The following is a 26,519-nucleotide window of genomic DNA, read 5'->3' as shown; positions in this document are numbered from 1 at the left end:
GTGGTGGAGTCCGTAGGCCCTGCATTTGGAGGTGGGGCCACCCAGTGCGTCCGACCACGTGTCCCCGCTGCTGGCCCATGCACAGGGAGGGAGGGGGAGGCGCCCTTTCTGCAGCCCCTGGAGCCTCCAATGGAGGGGTGCATGGGGGAGGGGGTGCCCGGTAGGGTGGCGAGATTATCAGGTCCTCCAGGGAGGAATCCTGGAAGACCGGATAAAGGGGCACTTGGGGCGTAGAGTTGGTCTCCTTGGCTTTCTGCAGGGCTAGAATCTTGGTGGGTCATGCTTTGGTGTGTAAAAATGGTTTTAGCCAAAGAGGGGGGGATTCTTGATCATGTCCTGCCAGATCAGGATGTAGGGCACCTGGTCAGGGTGGCCATCAGGTTTGTCCCTGAAGATGACGGCCTTAACCTGTAAGATAATAGGTGGGTGGAAAGTTCCTTCTCGGGGCCATCCCACCTTAAAGGTCAGCCATTCTGACATGCAGTAAGTTTGAAATCTCCCTCTCCTTATGTAAATAGTTATGACAGTTAAAAAAGACACAGTAACAAAGACAAACGCACAGTTAACAAGGACATAGTAACACAGACAAACGTTCCAGTGCAGGCGGAAACAAAACGGAAAGTAACCCAAAGGGCTGGCAGCCCACCCTCCTTATAGACGAGTACCCCGTCCCCCTTACAGACGAGGACCCCGTCTCCCTTACAGACGAGGACCCCATCCTCCAGGCAGGGACAAGGGACGTCTCCTCAAGACCCCCAGTGGACGGCCCGCCAGCGTGTCCGCCTAAGCCAATGTCGACCCAATACAGATTGGAATTCCTACAGGTAAAAGTACAGTTTAGAGCTTTCAGAGAATATGCACACAAAAGGTGGAAAAAGTTGAGGGCACTCACCACGCATGGGACCCTCCGGATAGGGTACTGGGGGTTTCTCGGATCCCGGAGGAGCCCCCAAATGTTGTGCCCAAGATTAGTATCTGAGAAACCACCAAGGAGCCAACACCAATGCAAACACACGAGGGTATTACAAGCTCGAGATGGGTCCAAGTATACCCCACACAGCGGAGCAGGGACTTGGACCCTGAGGTGGGTTCCAGATTAGTTTTATGGGCTGGTCTAGGGGATTTTTAGAAGGGGGGGGGGAGGAATTTCTCAAATTCTGTTTACATTCTGATATGGGGCTTTCAAGGGCATTAAGCTTTGTTCTCATTCTAATATGGAACTTTCTAGGACCTTAAGCTGTAAGCTGTTTTTTCCTGTAACTGAAGCAAGGTAAATATCAGCTCTTATTTACAGGGGCCTGGGATGGCAGTACTTGTCCTAATGCTGAACTTAAGGTGGAATGGCCTTAATTTTCTCGGCCTCCACAACAGCACGAGGAAGGGATTATTAAAGGCTGGTAACTAGGTAATTTCATCTTTAGCTATACTTGTATGATAAATACATTCAAACTTACATGTTTCAGTATTGTTTCTCCCTGACAGTATAAAGTTTACATCCCATCATCTATTCAATAACTATGAATTTATTTGACATTAAATAGACAACTCAAACTTAACACGTCCAAAAGTGATCTCAGGAATATCTCTCCTCTTTTAAAGACCTCCTTCCAATCTTCTAGTTTTTGGCCAAAAGCTTCAGAGTTAAATTTAATACATCTATTTTATACTTCACATCTAATCCAATAGCCAATGTGCTTCAAGATGCTACCTCTGAAACGTATCCAGTATATGACCACTCCTATCTTCAAAGTTCCCACCCTTGTCCAAACTTCCTATATTGTTCTCCTAACAGAAAATAAAATAAAAGTTAGAAATAGCCTTTTAACTAGTTTTAATACCTGCATCCCTGTCAAACCTGAAGCCTGGTGGCTATACAACAGCTGGAATGATTCTTTTAAAATAACTAATATCTTGTCACTCTTCTCCTGAAATCTTATGACAGCTTTCCATTTCACTCAAAATAAAACCTGGACTCATTAATATGATTTAAAAGCCTCCCAAGATAAACACCAAGTTATCCTGCTCTCTTTACCTGCCACCATTCTCAACCTCATTCATTTCACTCCAAACACAGTGGCCTCAATTCTATTCCTCAAACACTTAAGGTCTGCAATGGCCTTTATCTCATGATCTCACATTTCCAGTTTCCCATATTAGAAGCTTTCTTCCCCATCACTTTACTTCCTATTGATCCCCTTACTTCCTTTAGATCCCCTTATTTCCTTTATCCTTGGCTCACATGCCGACTTATGAGTAGCCTATTGTGGCAACATTATCCAACATATAACCCATGCTCTCTTCATTTTCAAACTGAATTTCTAGCTTTATTTATCTTAATAACAATTATTGCTACCTTAGATTTATGAAATAATATTTTTAAGAATACAAGTCTATTAAAGATAGTACTTTGACTTTTAGTCCTTACCACTTTATTGCTGTGTTCAGATACTACAAACAGTAAATCCTCAAAGAATATTTTTTGACTTATTGAATGTTGAACATGAAGCTCTTAAATTCTGCCAAATTAGATCATAGAATAAATTTGAACTTTCTAATGACTTATTCATCTTAATAATATATGTTTATCATCATTTTTATAGAAATGTTAATAATGATTTCCACATATAAAATAATATATAAACATTCTTCAATTCTCCCCCCCTGCCCCACATCATCTTGACATTGGACTTCTGTTTGCTAGAGGTGTATCTTGTCCTTGCAGGGAAGAATGAGAGTATATCTGGATGTCCAATTACTGTGCCTGCCTCTTTAGGAGGCAGCTGCAAAAACAGTATCCTCTGCACTTTGTGGATCCTTCTAAGCTGCTCATGTGCACTTTCACTTGGACCACAGAAGGTCATGAGTGACTTTGAATATATCAATATTTCCATTCCAGGATCTTATAATACTCCAGGATAGTAATTTACTATTATTCCATTTCCCATACTACATTGTCAAAAAATAGTAATTTACAACTTATACAAGGAGGTAAAATCATATCTGGGCTATATTCCAGTAATACTATGGCAGTGATCTATAAATAACCCAAACTTTAGTATTAATGAACCTTTCAGATTACGAAATAACCATTGAAATATCAGAGTCAAAACATATTTACTTAAGCATATATGTCAACATTCCAATTCTCAAATATCTAAATTGGTGTCATAAGGAATTAAAATCCATAATTTACCTACACAATTGTATATAATATCACTTCCAAAGACTATTAACCAAGAGTTTCATCAAAAAACCACATACATGGGACCTGTGGTTATAGCAGGAGAATTACAGTCACAAAGAGCTGCCTGTGAATGAATATTTCATTATTAGATTATGTGGCCACACATATATTTCATGCACCCAATTCAGCTTTTATCAGAAATGAAATGTTTTGTTCCACATCTAACTTACATTTTTTCTTTCTCAGTTTGTTTTCAACATATATAAGGACAATGTGTGTGTGTGTGTGAGAGAAAGAGAGAGAAAGAACGTGTGTGTACTGTATGTGTGTGCGTGTCACACTTTTCATATATAAATGTGATGGGAACCATAAGAACTTTGGGAGTCAAATCATCAACTTCCTGCTTTGTGAATTTACCTTTTTTAGTCCAGAGGGGTCTAGTCTCCTATTGGTGCCAACATTAAAATGAAATAAACATTCCTTTACAAGTCATCACAATGTCAAAGAATTAGAGATCTGCAAATAATCTTCTTCCTTAGTATGACTCTTACTAGTTCCTGAAAATATTTTAAACTTAAAGAGGCAAGTCAGGGATGCCTGGGTGGCTCAGCAGTTGAGCATCTGCCCTTAGCTCAAGGTGTGATCCTGGAGTCCTGGGATCGAGTCCTGCATTGGGCTCTCTGCATGGAGCCTGCTTCTCCTCCCTCTACCCATGTCTCTGCCTCTGTCTCTGTGTCTCTCATGAATAAATAAATAAAATATTAAAAAAAATAAATACACAAGTGAAATTGCAAGAATTCAAATCAGATTATATTTATCATATTTAAAACCATTTATACATATCAAATGAAATTTCTATGGGTAAGCCCACCTCAAAGTTGTGGTACCTACTTGTACAATCTGTTTATCTCATCTACAAAAAGGACTAGATCAAATAATAATGCATCAATTTTAGAAAACCAGGGTATTCTTATCTATATGGCTTCAAAAAGGAAGAGACATTAACTTCATTAAGAACTATATTAATTCATCCAAAGAGCATTTAGTAATTTTTATAAGTAATTTACTCAGGCAGCTTTTAAAGACATTCATAACACAAGTTTGCCTCTCTTGTAATTTACCAGATGAATATGTCTTAGGATTTCAAGCAAATATAACTTATTTTTATTAGTCAGAGATGGCATAAAGTCATGCCATCTACTTACTTATGTGCAGACTAATGAGTTTTATGCATTGAATAAGTAATCAATACAGAATATTCAATTTGGCTCAGCTTTTTTGGTGAAAATGAAGTAGTGCTGTTCAGATTATTTATTTTCCTTTCAAAAAGTCATTTTCTATAATAGAAAAGCCATCCATGAGTGTGATTTTCACTTCTGCCTATGGGATTATCATTATGAATGATGTGGTAAAAGATTTAGATTGAGCTATAACTGAGAGATAATGTTTTTCTTTTATTCTGCAATTGAAAAATGGTATCTTGATTTTTTTTTTTGAGAAGTAGTTAATGACCAGTGTGCTAGTACTATAAAAATTTGGTTATGCCCTTCACTTTTTTAAACTATGAAATTAATCTATTACTAATCATTTATAAATCAGCAAAGTAATCAATACTAGTTAATGCAATGCTAAAATTGACATTAATCACTTTTTCAGAGACAGACTCTTCTGGTCCCATCTTAGAATTAAAATTGTAATGCAGTCCCTATTTGGTAAGTATGTTAATATTTGCTTCTGTATCAGTAAAATATTTATTTTATTTTTCTCCCAAATCAACTCAGGAAACAATGTGGACAGAACCCAATGCCCTAAAAGCCACATGTGTTAAAATTGTAGGAATTTTTTTAAAAGCCTGGCTGGTCATGCAGATTAATTTTACATAGAAGGTAACACACAGTGCATATTCATCTGCCAGTAATTACATAGATTTGTTCACAGTGCACTTCTTATGTGCATTTTCCTATGCAGTTTCAAATAACTTCCCTGCTCACATTACCTTTGTATATCTAAATTTATTGTAGGTGCAGCATAGAGCCCCACTGTGGAAGTTAGAAATAGAAAAAAAAAAAAATATATATATATATATACTTAGAATCCTGGAGACAGGTCCTTTTAATTTTTTTTTTCCTGACATTGTCAGAATAGCCTATTTTGTGCTTTTCATTCAGTTCTAGGAAAGATTTTTCTCATGGAGTGTAGAACTACTGGTACAGGGAAGCTTGAAGTCTTCATTTAAAGACCCACAGATGCATTGAATCAAGATCATTAAAGTGATTAGTCTGGTTTTTGTAAAGTAGTCTGTCTTCCCAGCATTTATCAGAATCATTGTCTCAGAGAGGACACTAAAAATATTGGTTAAATAAAGTTTAGTTTGAAAATAGTCAAAACAGAAGAGGAAAAGTAGTATACATATATTTCTGAGTGAAGTGTTTAGATTGGGAGAGTAAGTCTTCAAATGTTTAAAGGATTAATAGAGCAGAACCTAGAGTATGTCTTTATAGATGGTATAACTAGGACTGATGAAAGGAAGCAGAGAGACAAATTTTAGACCAATGCTAACAAGAATTCTTTAGTTCTATTGCCATAAACAACATTAACTATTATGTTTCCTGATATTCAGAAATGGCCAAAAAAAAAAAAAAAAAGCATAAGTGGTAAATGTAGCCATCAGTTATAAATTTTATTGATATGGTTCAGTTCTTGAATTGGTAGGGGATAGAAGAAATTATGAATCAGATCCCATTTATTTTCCAGACTCTATGATTCCAGATGGTTCATAAGGCAAAATTAGTATAACATAATCTTTGAAGTAAGTTGCAAGTTATAAGATCCTTTTAACTAGTGTGAGGTGCGATGACGTCAAAGAAAACTTAGATTCTGGAGCTGTGTTCCTGGAATTCCAAAATGAGCTCCACCACTTCCTAAGTTTCATGTTGGACAAATACTTTAATATTTTTATGTCTCTATTTTCTCCACAAAAATTAAATAGGACCTACTCCCTATTTTTGTGAGAATCAAATGAAGTGATCTTCATAAAATATTTAGCACCTACTAAACAGAAAATAAATGTTAATAATTATTAACTTTAAATTCTAAATAATATTTATGTGTCCCCTGTCATCTTCAAATGCCAATTTTGCAGTCACAATTTTCAACGGAGCTCTCTTTATTAAATAGTCCATTAAATCTATAAGCTTTCTGTTCTCTTCATTGAGAAACTTCCTCAAAGATTGATCTACAGTCTCTGTTTCTATTCCTCACTTCTCTCTAATATTTTAACAGTTAAGTTTACATTTAAGTTGTTTTCTATCCCTAAATTTTAATATTTCTATCCCTAAATTTTAATATTTTATTTCTATTCACTTCCACCTATTTTCCAATTTTCTTTATGATTTATTCTTTTCCTGTTAATTGTTTAGAAGCATGTTGCTGTCAAATATTTGGGTGGTTTTTAGATTTCTTGTTTTTATTGACTTTTATTTTCAGTCTATTGTGTTCAAAAAACATACTCTCCACATTTTAATCACATATAAGTTTGTCACAATTTGCTTTGTGGCCCAATATATGGTCTAAATTAGTAAAACTATCATAAATCCTCAAAAAGAGAATGTGCATATAGTAGTCAGTAAGGTAGTCTATTAACTATCAATATATTTGGGATAGCTGATACTTGGCTTATATTTCTTAAGACAATTTTTAAAAATCTAGTTCTATCAATGCTTGTATAAGGACACTGAATTCTCTAGATATGCATGTTAAATTGTAATTAGTCCATGTATATTAGGCATTATGTATTTATGTTTATTATGGGTTCCTGATGAATTACCTATTTACTGTTACAAAAATACCACTCAGGAATATCCAAAAGGAAGAGTTGCATAGGATAAAGTATGTGGGAAGGGGCATGGACTTTCCATGCCTCTCTGGGCATATCACCGTATTAGCACCTTGATGTGTTCACCAGCCCAGAAGCTTTCTCAATCTCTTTAGTTAGTTTTTTTTAATGGAGGCTTTATTATTTAAGCATGATTAAATCATGCACCATTAGTGATTAACTATATTTACAACCCCTCTCTTATCCCCAGAGATCAGGGAGTGGTGCTGAAAATTCCACCCCTCTATCCCTAGGGTTTGTTCCTTCTAGCAACTAATCATTCTAAATCTACCCAGCAGTCCCAGGGAATGTCCATTAGCATACAAAAAGACACTTGTCAGCTCAGACTCTCCAAGGGTTTTAGGAACTATGTGCCAGGAAAAGGGAAGGGAAGTCAAAGGTATATTTCTTGTATCATAAAGGGCCTTTTGAACACTCACTTCAATGCCATATAGGTGGTAATACCTTCCAAGGCTGTGACAAGATTCTCCAGAAGGTTCTAAATCACTGTCTGATTATGTGGTGCTATTTCTCTAATAGCCCAGATTCACAGGTTCAGGAATTAAGGAGGGGAAGTAAGATTAGCACCACTCACAATTACCCCTAGTGACCCATTCCCCAAAATTTTGCTTCTGGCCTCTAAAACCTTATACTCTGTGGATCTAAAGACCTGAGCTCCAAAAGGAAGAGCACGTCTACCAGGAGACACAACAGTTCCACTGAACTGAAAATTTAGACTGCCACCCAGCTACTTAAGTCCTTGTGCCTCTGAATCAACAAAGAAGGAAGTTACTGTGCTGGCAGGTAGAAGTGATCCTCACTACTAGGGAAATCAGGCTACTGCACAAAGGAGTTAAGAGTGTACCTAGAATATAGGAAATCTAAGGTATCTCTGAGCATTACCACACTCTGTGATTGAAGTCAATGGAAAACTGCTGCAATCCAATCCAGGCTGGACTACTAAAAGCCCAGACCCTTTAGGAATGAAGGTTTGGGTCACCTCACCAGGTAAAGAACCATGACTAGCTGAGGTACTTTCTTAAAGTGAAGGGGAAATGGAATGATACTGGAAAAAGAATTATGATTACCAGCTACATCTATGTGACCTGTTACAGAAACAAGGATTGTTAATTGTCATAAGTTATTTTCTCCTTAATTTGTTATAAATATGCTTGTGTATGTGTGTGTGGTGTGCATGTGTATGTATGTGTATGTCTGAGAGAGAGACAGAGAGAGAGAGAGAGAGAGAGAGATTTTTTATCCCTTTATTATATAACATAAAACATATTGATTTTGTATCATAGTATTTAAGTTATGAGATATCAAGAAAAGTAAACATCATCCAAGGACTTTGCCTCCTCTTACAGGGAAGCGTTAATGCATTTTCAGTTCTTTTCAGGATAGTTGTATCATATCAGATGGAAGAATGGCCTTGCTATTGTTTTTTGGAAATTAGCATCATTTAAGGAAATCCATGTGTCATATTGATGAGAGGTATACTTGTGATGGTTAGTTTTTTGTCAACTTGGCTGGAACTCACTTTGAAATTTTTCTTTTCTTAGGTTCTAAGTTTCTTTGGGCAATACTGAGGAAGATATAGCAAAATAGAAAAGGATGCATAAGCCCTATTCTATACATTATATGAACTTGGAAAACCATTTAAAATATTTGAACCTTAGTTTCTTCATATGTTATATGAAAATAATTAGGCCGATGCAGCAGATTGTTCTAAGGATTAGTATAAATTGGTAGGCATATCTATAAAACTTGGTTTATATTTAGCATGCAATTTCACACCATGTAGTAACTCTAAAGATGCCAGATCTTCAAAAGAGAGTTAGATATAACTAAAAACAATCAAACAAACAACAAAGTACTCCACATTTCTCCAATACACATCTGACTACTTTGCTTAGTTAATGAACAAGGAACCACTTAAATTTACTTATATTTGAATACTTCACCTATCAAAGGAGTCATATGTTGACTAAGATTCTGGAATATTGTGTAAGTTCTTTTTTATAAGTTCTTTCCCCAACTTGGAATAGTAAGATTTAAAAGAAAGGCATTATCAGTAACTTTTGTTTTTTGACACATTGAGGTTGGCAAGCTTCAATGAGTAAAACTAAGACCCACAAGCAAAAAGAAAAGATGGTATACAATTTCAGTAACATCTGACATGTTGGTTCTGCTTTTATTTGAGACTAAAGTATATCTCTGAGAGGTATTTATTTTTTTAACTCCTCTTTGTATCCTATGAATACTAAATGATTTCTCTCAAACTATGAATGCTAAAATTAAGCAAAAACAAAATAGAGAAGGAAGGTGTTTGACCCAGTATAATTGCTCTGCTGAATGAATCAGAAATACACACACACACACACACACACACACACCTACACACACACTTATTTTCCTCTAATGAAAGCACAGGCATTATGTTTGGAAACATAATGTAGACTTCTCATTTGACAGTGCATATGGAAAAGTAGATGTTGGATTATTCTGTGCTAAGTACAGACCATGCAAAATTCTGAGAAATTAGTTAATCCTGTAGAGTTTTTATTTTTGCTTCTCAATAATTTACCATGCAGAATCTAAAAAGCAAAACAAAATAACAAAGAAATAGATCCATGAATACCGAGAACAAACTGATGACTGTAAGAGGGTAGTGGTGTGGGAGGGATGGGCAAAATGGGTGAAGTTGCAGTGGCAGGTATATGCTTCCAGGTATGGAATGAATGCATCACAGGGATAAAAGATACAGAATAAGAAATACAGTAATGATATTGTAATGGTGTTGTATGGTGACTGATGGGAGCTACACTTGTGAACATAGTATAATGTATAGAGTTGCTGAATCACTATGTTATATACTTGAAACTAGTGTAACACTGTGTGTCAACTATATTCAATTAGAGAAAAAAAAAAGAAATTTCACATACCAGAAATTCAAACCATTCCATGTTTAGAGACAATTTCTCTTCTTAATGATATCTTCAGGACATAACACAATGTCTGGCATACAGTAATATTTCAACATATATTGTCAGTATGTAGTTAAATAAATACATCATATGTTGTAAGGAAAGGAGTCCATGCAGCAACACATAAATAGTGTTTGAGAAGTTATATGGGGTCTAGAACTAGATTCTATGGTCTTTGATTGTCCTTCCTATTACCAATGTTTGAATAAATGTATCAGAATCAATGTCTTTCTCAGGTAACCTCAATGGTAACAAATTTATAGTTGTCTCAGACGCTTATGCATAAGTGGCTATATAGGTATTAGAGTTCATTCTTTACCCTATATGAGCAATCCTCAAAATATCAAGCATGTTGGTAATCTCCCTTCCTTCATAACTAAGGAACTTGGTATATAACATCAAATCTTGGAATAGCAGGATCCCTGGGTGGCGCAGCGGTTTAGCACCTGCCTTTGGCCCAGGGCGCGATCCTGGAGACCTGGGATCGAATCCCACGTCGGGCTCCTGGTGCATGGAGCCTGCTTCTCCCTCTGCTTATGTCTCTGCCTCTCTCTCTCTCTCTCTCTCTGTGTGACTATCATAAATCAATTAAAAAAAATAAAATAAAAGTCTTGGAATAGCATTCAGAGAATCTCAGAGGAAAGCATTAATTTCTAGTTAAAAGAATGGCTAGACATTTTAGTAAGTCACAGAACATAAGTGGTTAATCCAGGCTGAGTGGTGGTGTGCAAGCATTCCTTGGGGGCACATGACACGTGGAACTGATGGATGCCAAGTTATTTTCTTATCTTAAATTATAAAACTGCCAAACATCCAAATAAGTGGAGAATATTTTTTTAAATCTTTTTTTAATTTTTTTTTTTTAATTATGATAGTTCACAGAGAGAGAGAGAGAGAGGCAGAGACACAGGCAGAGGGAGAAGCAGGCTCCATGCACCAGGAGCCTGACGTGGGATTCGATCCCAGGTCTCCAGGATCGCGCCCTGGGCCAAAGGCAGGCGCTAAACCGCTGCGCCACCCAGGGATCCCCAGTGGAGAATATTTAAAATATCTATTACATGATCTCAACTTTCATTTATTAGTACAGTGTTCACTTGAGGCATTCTTAAATTTTGGGCTAATTTTGAGATCTCAAGTTTCTGAAATGTCCCCTTATTGATGAGGTTCAAACTGAGCCAACTTTTATTTTCAGACCCCATCTTTATTTTTATTTTTCCTAGTTCTTGTCTTCCAACATTACAAAATAGGCCTATCTTTTTTTTTAATACCATCTTTAATCCAATGAAGTAGATATCACGTCTTTTTTTAAGTATAATTTTGTGACTCAATTAGCTGAAAGACTCTAGCTCTGAAATAAACAACTCAGTTCTTAAATTTGTTTTGGAATAGGGTGGTATGCATTAAATTTAAAAATTCTGAACAATTGAACTTTGTTGTGTATAAAAAATAATCTTAATATAATGTGCAAGATTTTGGCTTTTCCTCTATGGCTTCATGCCAAAAATATTAAGGTAGAGGAAGCCATGTTAATCACAAATAATCTCTTATGAAGAATTTTGATCTTCCTGATATATATTCTTTTAATAAAATTTTATTCAGCTCTCCAAAGAGATAGAGATAATAAGTCTTAACATTTATATTTATTCTGTCAGAATACCTGAGGATTCTTTAGATGACTGGTCTTATTTTGACAGGTTCTTAAAATTTTTCTTTTATGCACCCATTGGCCATCATCAAAATTTCATGAAATCCAAATGTCAGAGTTGGCTGTGGATTTATTTAGAGTAAAGAAGAAAGAAAAGTAACGTGGAGCTGAAGAATATATCAGCATGTGCTGTGTCTGAAGGAGAAGGTATGAATTGAAGAAAAAATTCACCTGGCCAAATGCATCTCTGAGCTCAACTCATTCTTGTTGAAAGGTCCAGGGTATTTTGAGTCACACTGTGGTATATGCTTCACTAAGGTAGAGAGGTGAAATATTTGTTTTGTTCTGTAAGATACTTATTCTGTCCAACTCTTCATCTTTTGCCAGAAAATCTGAATGCCTATAGTCTATAGTGGAGCCTCAATAAGTAGACTTCCTTTTAGAAACAATCATTTAATTCAACTACTGGCTCTTATTCATTACTTTCAGCAGCTGATTCTGGAAAAAAATAAATTTTTGAACATGGGGTTGCAGTGGAGACTTTGGGAAATTTTTCCCACCAAAAACAGAAGGATGAAGAAGCCCACTGGATGCTTCCTGAAATAGGTACCATGTTTCCCATAAATTAAACACTATTCTCACTACTCTTCGTTATTAACCCTAAGAGACCTACTGATTGTTTAAAGACTAGAGCTGGAGGAAATCTGTTCCTGTGAAACAAGAAGAGAGCTTTAATGACGCCAGTCAACAGAGCCTCTGAGCTTCACTTATGCTAATAAGATTTATTTAGAAATAAAAGGTTTGTTTAGAAAAGCCCCAGTTGTGTTGCCTGCAATCAAATATAAATCTCAAAACAGTTTTAGCTAAATTGATATATCTGCATATTACTGCTAAGAAGTTTGGGTGCTTGAGGGGTGACCTACCTCCCTGAGATTTCATAGGGCTTATGGACTTAATGCCTGAGCTGTTCACTTCAATACAAGTCACCTGGGCAGAATCTGCAGGCAAGCAGGTGTGGAGTAAACTCTATAACCACAAAATGGATGCCTCATGAGACCTGGGGCATCATCTTGACTGCCATCAAGAACCTGTATGGTTTCCCTTCTAGGCTGGTTCAAGTAGCTGAGGTGGAATATGAATTGGAAAAAAAAAAAAAAAAAAAAGAAGAATTGTATTATATTTGAGAATCATTCATAGTATTACAATATCTACTGTTTAAATCTATGTACATTTTTATTTGTATAAATTATTTTCAAAAAGAAGTCTCTATCATCACCATAAAGTTAAATGCAAAGTCATTATCAGTTAATATAAGATGCAGAAGTTTAAGCTAATGGTACCTTTTGACAATGAGCACCCTTAAAATTTTAATAGACTGATAATCTACTGGTAGAACTAGTCTACCGTTAAGTTATATGTGGTCATACCCATGCCCACAGTAGACTTTTCTACACATCACTATTTGTTTTTTATTTTATTATTTTATTTTATTTTATTTTATTTTATTTTATTATATTATTTTGTTTATTATTTATTTTTATTTTATTTTTATTTTATTTTATGAAACAGGATTTGGCTTGATACTGGTAGCTGATAAAAATTAAATCTCTACCCATGGAAGACTACAAGACTATGAAACCTAAAGTGAGTAATATCTATTCCACCAAACCATAAATTTGTAGGTGCTAAGTAGCCATTCATTGGTAAGGGAAAGTGGAAAATGTGTCAGGTCTGAGAGTATTCCGAAAACACAAGTTCTTTCTTTAGTAGGTGGTCTCTGCTCAGGACATACTGTCTTTATATTGTTGCCTCTCCCTCCATCTATACTTATTAATTTACAGAGACTCTTCTTTCTAGATCCAAAGATAAAAGAAGAAAAAGTATTGATTTGCTGCTGCTACATTAATACCCTAATCAGGGGTTGCTAAGGAAGATAGGAAATCTCTCTATGGGCATAACTTTAAAGAGCATATCTTAGGTTTTCCTTTGAATGGATGGAGACATAAGTGAGGTAAAGACCTAAATAGTTAATGTCTAATTGTTTAAAAGTTGATCACAATCACCAGGAACTTTGAAATAAGTACGATTGGAAACGTGAAAATTAATAAAGATAAACCTCACTAAAGTGGAATCTAGAAGGGGGAGCCCTATCACTCAATGCCAGTTACAGGAAGAATTGTCCATTACAGAGCCTAACAGAAGAATCATCAACAGGAAAAATGATCAGTTGTTGGCTCTACCAGGAAAAGATATCACTGAATCGTCCCTAAGAAATCAAATACCCCTGCAACTCACTCACCAATGAAAACCATAATCACCCTGAATTTTTGCTTCTCTCCAATGGATTTTCATTCAAAACAACTCCTTCCAACATCATTTTTCTTCTGCATAAAATCGTGTTCCTCTCCTTTACTTGCTGGATTTGTCTATGGTTTTGCAAATAGCTTGCAAATCATGGACTTCAATTTACTATTCCCAAATAAACCCACTTTTGCTGGTAAAATAACTGACTGCTTTATATTTAACAGAAGATTGCAAAGAGCAGAATCCTAGTCCCTCCCCAAGCAGCTGGATCCCAACAGCAGATTTTGCAAGTCAGGGCCCCTGGTAGTTCAGTAATATTTTTGAGCTTCCAGCGTATTGTTTCTTGTTTTAAATAACCCTTTCATTTTTGTTTTCCTGATAAAATGCTGACAAACATGTAGGAATAAAGATATTTCCATCAACAGAAGAGAATTCTATGGCTAGCTCCTTTCTCAGTTCTCTGAAGATTGTCCTCCTAAACACAGCATCTGAATCCAGGGCCCTTTACAGATTAGATCTCCCGGTTCTGTCATTCTGTGATGTCATCCAGCCAGGGAGCAGAGATGTTTCACCAATTATGCCCAAAAGTAGTGGAGGTCAACTTCTCATATTCCAGTATTATTTACATGGGAAATATAGAGCTATACATAGGTGTACTACTTGTTTAGAACTGTTATCACTGAGGTATGCATAGCTCAAATAGTACACAACTTGTATTTCCCCTGGTTGTATATAACAAACACATTAAAACCATAAAACTCACAGAGATGAAGCCTGAATTTGAATATTAAAATAATAAGCCTAGTGAAAAACTTTTTAAAGAGTGTGTGAACTTGATTTTCTTGGAAAATACAAAAATTGAATTTTTTATATTGAAAGTAAAATAACAGAGACATTACCTTCATCCTATCCCTGATACAAATCAGAGAAAATAATCAGTAAGAAAGCAGTATTTGATGGACTTTAGGTAAGACATTTAAGCTTTATGCCATAGACTGTAGCTGTCCTAACCATTCAACAGGGTTCTGATAAGCGCATAACATGAGAAAAAGTATTTTTAAGAGTAGATATTTTACTTTAGGAATATTAAGAAATATCAATGGATATTTCTGGATCTCACATATAGAGTTCATAACTATAGCCTTAAAATACTAAGTTTAATACAATATCAGTTCTACTGTCCTTCACATTAGTTTACCATCTCTTCCCACCAATCCTTGCCCCATCTCCCACATACATACTTACTTGGCTTCTTTAGGATCTCTTAAGTTAAATATATGATTTTGGATCTGATACTTTGTGTATATATAATAAAGGATTAATATTAATATTTATTTGCATGTAATTTTAAATATTTATATAAATATATACTTAGGAACTTTACAGGAATCATTAACACCAAACTTCTGAGATGGTAAAGGATTCTGCATTTGTACAGACCCAGCTTAATCCATTCATGCTCGGCTTTTTCAGAAATCAGAGCCACATCCTACCCCATTTCCCCCATCACTAAGCTTGTCTCCCTCCATCACTAAGTCATTCCCATTCTCTCTCCTTTACCACCTATATGACTTCAAAAATGATTTTTTTAAGTGGCATCTGTATTTGATTCCTCTGTTGAACAAGAATAACCATTTTTTCTGGTCGTTGTGTAAAAAGAAGTTAAGCATGTATAACAGTAAGCTTTATATTGTGACTAGGTACATTGAAAGTCTTTTTGGAAGCAGAAAAACTGTTCTGTTTTGGGGAAAAGGAAGCAAAAAATATACTTTTTTTTTTTTTTAACCAGAGAAGAAAAATAATTCTTATCAAGTTGGAACCTAATTGCTTTTACTCTTGTATTGCTATGTCCAAATGAGAGCAGAGATTTCAAGTTCACTGTTCACAGATGAAGAACAACTTTGTTGCCTTCAGAAAAATAAAGCAAGATTGGAAGATTATTTAACTACTGAATTCAAGCAGTAAATTGGCAGTCATAATTACTGACAAAATCTCATTATAATAAACATTAAAATCTTGACTACAAGATTCTTGTTACCATGGATTTTCAGCTTGTGAGTTATTTTGTTATGCAGCAAATTCTATGATAATAGAATGAAATAATGACTTGTACTATGGAATGAACTATGTGCATGTCCATAAAACTCCGTGTACCTCAGAATTCCATTGCATCTACAACGTTCCATAAGCCAACTCACACTATAAGTTTAAAGAAAAGAATTTTGAAAAAAAAGTTTGTTGTAGTATATTAAAATTTGTTGAATTTTGGTGAGATGCTTATTGTATAAAGTTAAAACTTTTCAGTTATTTCGAAAATGTGTTTCAATCATTCTGAATAATTTAACCTCTAAGAGTAATAGAGGTCAGTGAAACTTTGAAAAAACGATGATGCTGCTTAGTGAAGATGTTAGCTCTTCAGAGTTAGGCAGGCCATTCATCAGTGAACAGAAAGGGCAGAGGTTAATTAAACCTTTGGTTTAGAAAAAGAAAGTAAAAATTATTTACAGTATTAATTTACTCACTCAGGTTATCTCTTTAGGGATTGGTAGTAAATCCTCAGCCAGCTACTCAAAGGAGTCAGTATTATTGTGTTGGGGACACCATTTACTTATTTATTAAGATGGAACTTAAATAAAATACCCTCTTGCTGTAGGATTCTAATTTGTAGCTGATAATCAAAGACTCTTACCAAGGGTAGAATGACACCCCCCCCACCCCATCCCCCACCCCTGCCCGCATCCCATGCCACTCTTTCCTATTTGCAAAAAAATAGGTGATGATAAAGGAAAACAGAATAAGAAACTAGTTTCTGCTGTCCCTATTTCCTGGAATAATAACAGGAAGTAGGAGTTAAAGACAAAGATCTTTCCTTATAAAATAAAGTTGATGATACTTCTGTATAGACTAGAATAAACAGATTGGGACAGAATCTACAAATTCATTAAAGGCTCTAATGTTAGGCTTTTCCTGATCTTCATATTAAAATGAAAACTCATGAGATGATAGAATTAAGGCTATCTCATTCAGGCACCAACATTGACAAGCATGAGGTGATTTCTAGTTCTTTTGTAGCTGTGGTTATGGTGGTTCTTTCATCAGCTTTCATACCTACAACAAAGGACAACATAACTCTTCTCTTTGGCAAGTTATATATATTTTTAAAATTTTATTTATTTATTCATGAGACACAGAGAGAGAGAGAGAGTCAGAGACACAGGCAGAGGGAGAAGCAGGGTCCATGCAGGGAGCCCGGTGTAGGACTCAATCCTGTGACTCCAGGATCACACCCTGTGCCCAAAGCAGATGCCCAATGGCTGAACCCCCCAGGCATCCCTCTTGGGCACGTTCTACTGAAAGCTTACTTTTTAAAGCATTTGTCCTCTAATACTTACATGATTTGGTTTAAATTCTTCCCCTGAAGAAAATAAAGTTAACTTTACAACTTGACAAAAATAATTGTTATAATATTAAACATATCAGCCATTTCAAAATTCATCACGTGTTTGAAATAGTAAGAATATTTTTTCAGTTGCCTATGATCTGAGTCACACATTTATGGCATTACATAGGCTGTCTTTCTGGCCTAATTTTACTGTTGGAGTTTAGAAACATTCAAAGCAAAAATGCAAAATATTTAACTTCTGCAAACAGAAAGTAAAATGTTTTTATAAAATATGCAGGATTTCATGAAACTAGTGGAAGTGATATTGAAGAATTGCAAAGCCAATTGCAATGAAGTGACGGTATTTGCAAGCATGATGGCATGATTGGTGCTTCAGAGGTAAATGATCTGGATATTAAGAGTGAATGAAGCTGGTGGGATTAGAAAGTTTGCAAAAATATAAAATATATGTATGTGCTTTAAATTCAAACTTAAATAATACTGTGATAAAACTTGGTAAAGAAAGTTGTACAAAATATTCAATACAATTTATTTCTGTATTAAAGATTTTACTTAAAAGTTTAAGAGCTAAATTTTGTTCTTTTAGTTTTGTTTTCTAGATAAATTATGGAAATAATATTTTTGAGATCAAGCATTATAAGAATACTCAATTATTATTTTATATAGATATACACATTTTGAAATTTTATGAAGATATATATATATATGGAACATTTTTGAATTCTTTATAGCTGGAACTGATTTTTTAAGATAAAATTTTATATTAAATCTAACATAACATTTAAAAAATGTCATTTGTTTAAAACTATGTGGCTAAACCTGAATCCAATGGTCTTAAATCTGGGAAGCTCATGGCACACATTTTTGAAAATAAATCAACAACATTTAATTATATGAGCATAAATTAAACAACACATTTATTTTGCATTATATTTTTTAAATATTTATACTGTTTGCAAGGATGCAATGAACATATCCCATCTAATTGTTGCATATTTCTCTCATTTAAGCCTATGTATAAAATATAAAAATAGAAAATATTTATATCAGCAAAGAGTCTGCTTGAAGATTCTCTTCTTCTGTCCTCACACTTGCACATGCACACACACACACACACACACACACACTCTCTCTCTCTCAAATAAGTAAATAAATATTAAAAAAAACCCACATATATATCCAGAAAAAATTCAATAAACTGCTTTTTTCAACCATAAACTGCAAGTCACATGCTATAATAGATACTATTAAAAACCAGGTAACAATATCACTAAACGTTTAATTTTAGTTTAATTTTTTAGTTTAATTTTAGTTTAATTTTTAGTTTAATTTTAATACTGCAATTTTTGTCCTTGACAAAATTTTAGGATATGAAACTTTACAACAAATTTGTATAATGACTTTTTCAAAAGCTGTTATAATGCTGCAAATCCATGGATCAATATTTCTGTGAAGAATTGTTCTAGAATAAATATCAGTTTTAAATATTTTAGGGCAGCTCTGGTGGCCCAGCGGTTTGGCGCCACCTTCAGCCCAGGATATGATCCTGGAGACCTGGGATGGAGACCCACATCCGGCTCCCTGCATGGAGCCTGCTTCTCCCTCTGCCTGTGTCTCTGCCTCTCTCTCAGTCTGTCATGAATAAATAAATAAAATTAAAAAAAAAAAGAAGTAAATATTTTAAACATTGTCTGCCACAGGTTTATCTTATTATATATATTTTTAAGAGTTTAAAAAATTTATTTATTAATGAGAGATACAGAGAGAGAGAGAGAGAGAGAGAGAGAGGCAGAGACACAGGCAGAGGGAGAAGTAGGCTCCATGCAGGGAGCCTGACGTGGGACTGGATCCCAGGTCTCCAGGATCACTACCCTGGCTGAAGGCAGTGCTAAACCTCTGAACCACTGGGGCTGCCCTTATTATATTTGTAATATATAATAAGGAATCAATAAATACTTATTATTCTCTGTATTTTAACATAATCTCTCAAGCATCATGGATTTTAACTTTAAATTAAAAGGAAAAGAAAAAAAATCTGAAAACAATGATGGACAATGCAGTGATGAAGGAGTGTGGTTTGTGTAGTATGAGCATCCCATTGAGTCTTGGCGTTTATGTACCAGTTCCAACTCTGGCACTAAATATATTATGTGCTTGGGTATTTTGTTTATTTTTCTTATGCTCGTTCGACCTAAATATTCCCTTCTTTGAATCTTTGCTTAATGCATTGTATCAGATTTGATGACTCCTTCCTTTATGATACCCCTAAAGAGCTTTATGATTCTTACTATATTTAATACATTGCTATGCATACATTTGCTTGTGTGTGCTTCTTACATTATTAGATTCCTATTTGAAGTTTCACTTAACACAGTGTGCACAGCCAATGGCACAGTATCTGGCTCACAATTGAGGATCTTTTAGTTATACTGGGTTGACTTAAGTTTTAATGATTAAATGAATACTTAAGCTCTTCATGTATTAACTTCATGAGACCTCTGTAATTATAAAACCGAATAAAAATATCAGAAACCTTGTGAAACATAACAGTTGCCAAAATTCCCATACAGCTCTGTTTTTCAGTATTACTATGTCATTTGACAGTCTCAAGAATTTACAGACACTGAAATAAAGTAGTTCTTAGAGATCTACTCTGATACTGATTCTATTGGCACCGCACATGACTTTTTGGCATTTTTAATTAGTTTATCTCATCTATCTCAAGTTAAATATATTTATCAACAATAGTGGTAGCTTACATTAACCCTGAAGTATTTTGAAACGTATCATTAACAAAAATCAATAGTCAGTCTCTTATGAGATACTGTAGGAGCTGAGGTCAGGCTGCCCAGTGTGGGCCATTTTGGAATGGAGATTATCTTGAGCTGAGGAAATGAAAATACTGCAGGCTCAGAAAAACTTTTGCTCCTCCCTTAACCACAAAGATGAATCTAAATTGGAGGATTTTCCAGAGTAAAGATTATAACCAGAGGTATATTTTATCTGAGTTCTGAGTAACCCATATAAATGGCAGGACAAACATTTGTTTACTGAACATTTACTCTTCTTCATCTCCCTGTGAATTGCTTTCCTTCCCTCTGAAGTTCCAGACTTCTATCCCCTTCTCCTTTGTTCAGAATGGCATATATACCACATTTTGCCTATCTTTGAAATTTCCATGTCTGTGTGAATTCTTCATATGTACACTAGTAAATTTTATTTTCCCCTGTTAATATGTCTCACGTCCATTTGATTCTTAGTCCAACTAGAAAGACCTTTGAAGAGACTGGTATTTTTGCTCCTGTACAACATCAAAACAGATTAGTTATATCAAGGGAAATGTCTGGTTTTCACATAGCATCTGATAGCCATACCCATCATGCATTCTTCCCCAACTTCTCACTAAAGTTCCCATGAAGATAAAAAAGAAAGCTAAAATTTTTAGACATTTAAAGCTAAAATTAATTACTTGTAAGATTCCATTATAAGATGAACAAAGTCAATTTGGGAAAAAAAAATACCATCTATAATTTGTCTCATATAAAAGGCTGCACAGTTTACCTCAAAGCAAATAGGTGGAAAGACAGTACCTCCAAAGGGAACTATTTCCTATTATAGAGTACCATAAATAACTAGTCCAGAGAGTCCAGTAAACAACAGAACAGGAAAGCTTGTGGCCTCCCAAAGCTGGTGGATATCACCATATGTACAGACCAAGATAAATAATCTGGGCAAGGGCAGACGCAGGAATAAATCTAGTCATTCCAAGTGCTGCTTATGACAGTTTTGGCAGGAAGCAACGTATTTCAAGTGTCAAAAAAAAAAAAAAAAAAAAAAGCATGACATTAGGAGTAGATCCTGCCTCGGTACAAAAGGACTGTACTTGCTGACTATCCAGTAGGCCAATGGGGCTAAGGTGGAGAGTGTATCAGTCACCAGGGTAGCTTTTCAAAATACTCATACTTGCACTCATCCATATCTCTAATTTTAGGATACAATAATTTTCAACTTTTATTGTGCATAAGAATCATTGAGAAGAACCTATGGAAAATGTAGACTACAGAATTCATATCTGGAAATTTTCTTTCAGTGACTCTGGGGTGGGTTTCAGAATTTTAATCATAAATTAAAATATTTATTAAGTACCTGCTATGTTCCAGGCATGGCTCTAACTTTCTCTGCCTTCATAGAGGCCAGGAGGAGGTAAGCAGGAACTCTAAACAATAAACAAAGCAAATTGCATATTGTTGAAACTTAATAAGGGCTATGAAAAAAAAAAAAAAACAGTATAGCAGGTAAAGGGCTGGAAAAGTCAAAGCGATAGAAATTGCAATAAAAACATGGTGGTTTGGAGTAGATTCCATTGACAAGAGGTGTTTGAGCAATTTGAACATCATACATAAATTATGCAAATGAAGGCTGTCACTGAAGACCCTCCCTTTGGGGTTGGGAGAGGAGACATTTTTTTTTTAACCAGGAAATTCTCATAAGCCTCTTCTCCCTTTTCACATTTACCTACTACAGAACTTTTTTCAGAACTTTGAAGATGTTATAATTTCATGAAAAAACAGATCAAGTAATCATTTTACTGCAAAAGATAAAGACTCCTAACAAAAAAATGTTTTATATAGAAAATCTTGAAAAAATTTTCAAAAAACCTTTTAAAGAGATAGTAAAACAAACGTATAAAATATAATATCTATAAATTTAAAGCAATATATAAATAAGAAGAGATTGAGAAGAATTATTGGAGAAAAAATAACATATAAAAAAGCAATTGGAGGGCAGCCGGGTGGTTCAGTGGTTTAGCGCCGCCTTCAGCCCAGGGCATGATCCTGGAGACCTGGGATCGAGTCCCACGTCGGGCTCCCTGCATGGAGCCTGCTTCTCCCTCTGCCTGTGTCTCTGCCTCTCTCTGTGTTTGTGTCTCTCATGAATTTAAAAAAAAAAAAAAAAAAAAACCTTTTAAAATAAATAAAGCAATTAGAGAAAAAAATAAAACTTTCTTAACAAATCTAAAATAAAATATTTAAAAAACAGAATTGAGGAATAGTGAAGAAAACAAACCTGAGATATTTTTTAAGACATTGAAGAAAAGGCAAGTGAAATTAAGTATAAAAATATATATATATGACAGATATAATATAGAATATGCTATATCTAATGGAATAGCATGCATCTTTTTTTTAAGATTTTATTTATTTATTCATGAGAGACACAGAGAGACAGAGAGAGAGAGAGGCAGAGACACAGGAATTCCATTTGTATTCAAACTATCAATCATCTATAAAAGCAACATAAAATATTCATAACTAAAGGCTTAAAAACATACCATACCTTAATTAAAAACTTCTTATACATATACTTCACAAATCTAAGAGATTTCTTAAAAATGAAATAGATAGGGCAGCCCGGGTGGCTCAGCGGTTTAGCGCCCCCTTTAGCCCAGGCGTTATCCTGGAGACCCGGGATCGAGTCCCACATCGGGCTTCCTGCGTGGAGCCTGCTTCTCCCTCTGCCTGTGTCTTTGCCTCTGTGTGTGTGTGTCTCTCATGAATAAATAAATAAAATCTTTAAAAAAAATAGATAATTTCACGGCACAAACAATAGAGATGATTTCATTCAAAACCTAAGAAATTCAAATTAAATTAAATCAAAAAAGAAGTATTTTTTTAAAGTTCTAAAATATTGGTCATATTATAGTTGAAAAACTCACTGTAATTACATACACATATTAACACGTTTTATATAAAGTTTTAAAATTTAATTTAATTTAATTTAATTTGTATGATAATATGCTTGCATATTACTTTTTAGTATATTGTATAATAGTATTTTTCCCCATTGGCTCTGTGAATTGTCTCAGTGTTCTTTAATATTTTAATCATTTCCATGAACACATAATTTTATTTATATTCTTGGGATTCTGGGTTTTCTATTTTGTTTCATGAGTCTTATTGTCTGTGAGATCCATACATATGGAAAAATAATGAAATCACAGGTAGCAAAATTTTTGCAAAAACCAATGCCAATGGATTATGTATTTAAATATTTTTCCTCTGTGATGTTTTCATGTTTAAAATTTCCTCAGTGTGGGAATATTCTTTTTAAAAAAAATTGCTTACCAGCTTTATTGGCTATACTACCTTACTAATTATATCTAATTGTGTATGTAAACTAGAGTGTCTATAACAGAAACTCTATTTAATAAATGTTGAAATGTAGCATTACAAATCAAAATTCCTTTCATGCATGCTAGTGTGTGGGGACAAGATTTAAGCTGAAATTTTTAAACTCCTATACTTCTGTGTTGTTTTATTATTTTAAATTGTGCTATATTTTTCAACAACTTGTCCGAGGTCAATTCAGTGACATTCCATAAAGCAAACGAAAGATTATTGTCAAATGTTGGTAACAAGGCTTCTTCACCTCTGTTAGGTAACACACGTTTATTGCCCAAACTATCCAGATAATAAATAGCTTTTTATCTTATAGATTTCAGTGGGATGGTCTCTCCCTTTTCATGTTAGTGTATTAGGACCACCCTAGATGCTAGGTTTGCTTGCCAAGTGCTCTGTTTTCTCTTACTATAATTTCCTTTTGCTTGGAAAAATATTCATTTGTTCAATTCATTATTACACTCTTAGAATACAACTGGAAAGCCCTCTCATCCCTAAACTGATAATGACATTACTAATTGACTTATACAATACATGATAGCATTAGAAATCCTAAGATATATATTTTAAAGACCTACCAACAATATAAAAAAAAACAATAAAAATTTCAAATCTAGCTCTGCAGAATTATGGTCCTGCTTCAAATGCTAGCAAGCAAATTCATGTAACTTTCATTTTTCATTTTAATCCTCAATAGGAATCATAGGATTCCTATTTCTTTGGGCATTAGAAAAAAACATTTTAACCTTTGAAAACTGAAAACTTTTGTACATTGGCGAAATAAGGTCTGTGGCCCATATAAACTGGACAGGGCTCTATTTTTTACATCAGCTGTAATGATTGGCATTAATAGGTTCCATGGCTGGCAGCACTGTCAGACGAAGGAAAAATTATGTGAGATGGATGTATGAACGTCCATCCCTCCCAAAATTGAGCACTTGTATCCAGGTCTTGGGAATGTGAGTAGGACCCAGGAAAGAGTCACTGCTGTATTTTACACTGTGTAGGCCCTATAGACCTACTAAAGGGCTAATTTTTCTGTTAGCTTTCTCACTTAAGAGCTCCCAGCTTGTATTTGAAAGTTGCACAGTGTTAAGGCTGCTTTCAGGTATTTGCAAACATGTACCTCTCTAGTGCAATGAGAAATGGCACAAATTAGACAATGATAAATATTCATGGCTATGTTATTTCATTATATAAATTTTCAGGAGTCTTATGGTACCCATCATTGAAGAAACACATGCATTCAGCCCATATAGAAGTCACAATCAGAGATGACAATTGTGCCGGATATAAGCATGCTTATTCTATTATAAACTGGTCCTTTTAAGAAAACAAAACATTGACTCTTACAGTCATACATGCATGCGGGTTGCTGTCTTGATCACTGCCTTGTTCTATTTCCCTTCAGCAAATCATCTCACTGGATCCAGAGTTTTACCTTGATTTAAAGTGAATTATGAAACCTTAGAATAATGAAAAACTAGAACTGGAAGGAAGACTAGTAATGATCTACCTGATACTGTATTTCATGTTATAACTGTTGACTATGATTTTTGACCAGAAAATGGAAGAACCCAGGACATAAAGTATGAGAGGAAGTATAAACACCCAGTGGTATCAACGGCCTGGATGGAATCCCAAGGAGAACAAAGAACAGAGATTTCTGGAATGATGGGAGATGCTGATCAGAGAGTGAACTACAAAAGATGAAATTACAGCAAGGACACAGAATAATGATGTGTGAAAAACTGAAAGGAGCTAAAATCTTCATAAATATCAACAATATCATGGTGACTAAATCAATAATGGATGTAGAGATCCACCTGAGATATTGTCAAGTAAGAGAGAAAGAGCCAATCAATCATTATTGAAAGTAGAAGTGAGAAAACAGCAACACCATAAGGTGATGATCATCCATTCAAGGCATTTAATTATTTGATATAATATTTTTGATCTGTTATAGTCCAGATGTGAAAAAAATCAGTTTCTTATTCCCAAGAGAGTGCAGAACTTATTTGCCAATAACAAACCTGCCAAATTTCTGCCTCAGAGTTCTTGCCATTTTCTTTTTCTTGGAGAGTGTCCTATCTCCTCTGCAATTCTGTATCATTCAACTTGACAATATAACCACCACTAGAATATTTCCCAAATAAATTCTACCATATTCTGAATTTTCTCCTTAGCATTTTGCCATTCACATGTGATTTCTTATTGCTTAAACTTTGCATACGTTAAGTTCTTCAATGTTGATTCAATGTACATCCAAGTTCTTGAACTATTTATCAGCAAGAACTGCCCCCCTCCATGAGCATGTGATTTATTGTGTAAGGCGAATATTTAGCAAATGATGGTTCCCCAGGTCTCCGTGACTTCCAGAAAAATTGGGCCTTTTAGAAAAAAAATCACATAAAATAATATAATCATATGAACTATGAAATGCTATATATTTAACTGAAATTTCTCAATCAGGGATTGTTTTATTATTTTATAGAATCACAAGCTGGAAATAGGGGTTTTGTTTCATCTTCTGTCTTCCTCTCCACTTAAAAAGAGAAAACGTGTGTCATATTTATTTTGTATCCATAATAACTAAAGCAGTACCTGACTAATAGAAGGTATTTAGTAAATAGATGCTGAATAAAGTAAGAAATGACTATATTTTCTAACAGAATTTGCATGTGAGTCTCTGGACAGTGCAGTGTAAAAATATTAAGTTACAAGTGTCCCCATTTTCCTACTATTTGATTTTGATACTAGTATATGAAATATAAAATATAGCTAGGTAATGGTTGCAGCGTATTAAGACTGAGAGTAATATCCACCACTTTATTTTTAAAAATTTTTGTAATAGTGGATTTTATTTATACTTTCCTCATTACAAAACAAAACAAAAAATCTTCACACCATTTATTAACAGAGGGTATATTATGTCATATTTAA

General features: G+C 34.7%; 1 long non-coding RNA gene across 2 annotated transcripts; it reads left to right on the top strand.

The window, feature by feature from the left end:
• Nucleotides 1-1,242: 1,242 nt before the first annotated feature.
• On the top strand, nt 1,243-25,704 carry LOC111095299. Of its 2 annotated transcripts, XR_005357318.1 has the most exons (6): nt 1,243-1,270; nt 4,841-4,896; nt 12,180-12,296; nt 13,260-13,334; nt 17,675-17,775; nt 25,141-25,704. It is a non-coding gene; the product is annotated as an uncharacterized LOC111095299 (long non-coding RNA). The 2 variants fall into 2 exon arrangements; XR_005357319.1 differs by lacking the exon at nt 17,675-17,775.
• The last annotated feature ends 815 nt before the right edge of the window (nt 25,705-26,519 follow it).

This window comes from Canis lupus, chromosome 3 (genome assembly GCF_011100685.1).
Source record: "Canis lupus familiaris isolate Mischka breed German Shepherd chromosome 3, alternate assembly UU_Cfam_GSD_1.0, whole genome shotgun sequence".
In the NCBI taxonomy this organism is placed as follows: Eukaryota; Metazoa; Chordata; class Mammalia; order Carnivora; family Canidae; genus Canis; species Canis lupus.
This window is presented reverse-complemented; position numbering and strand designations above follow the sequence as displayed.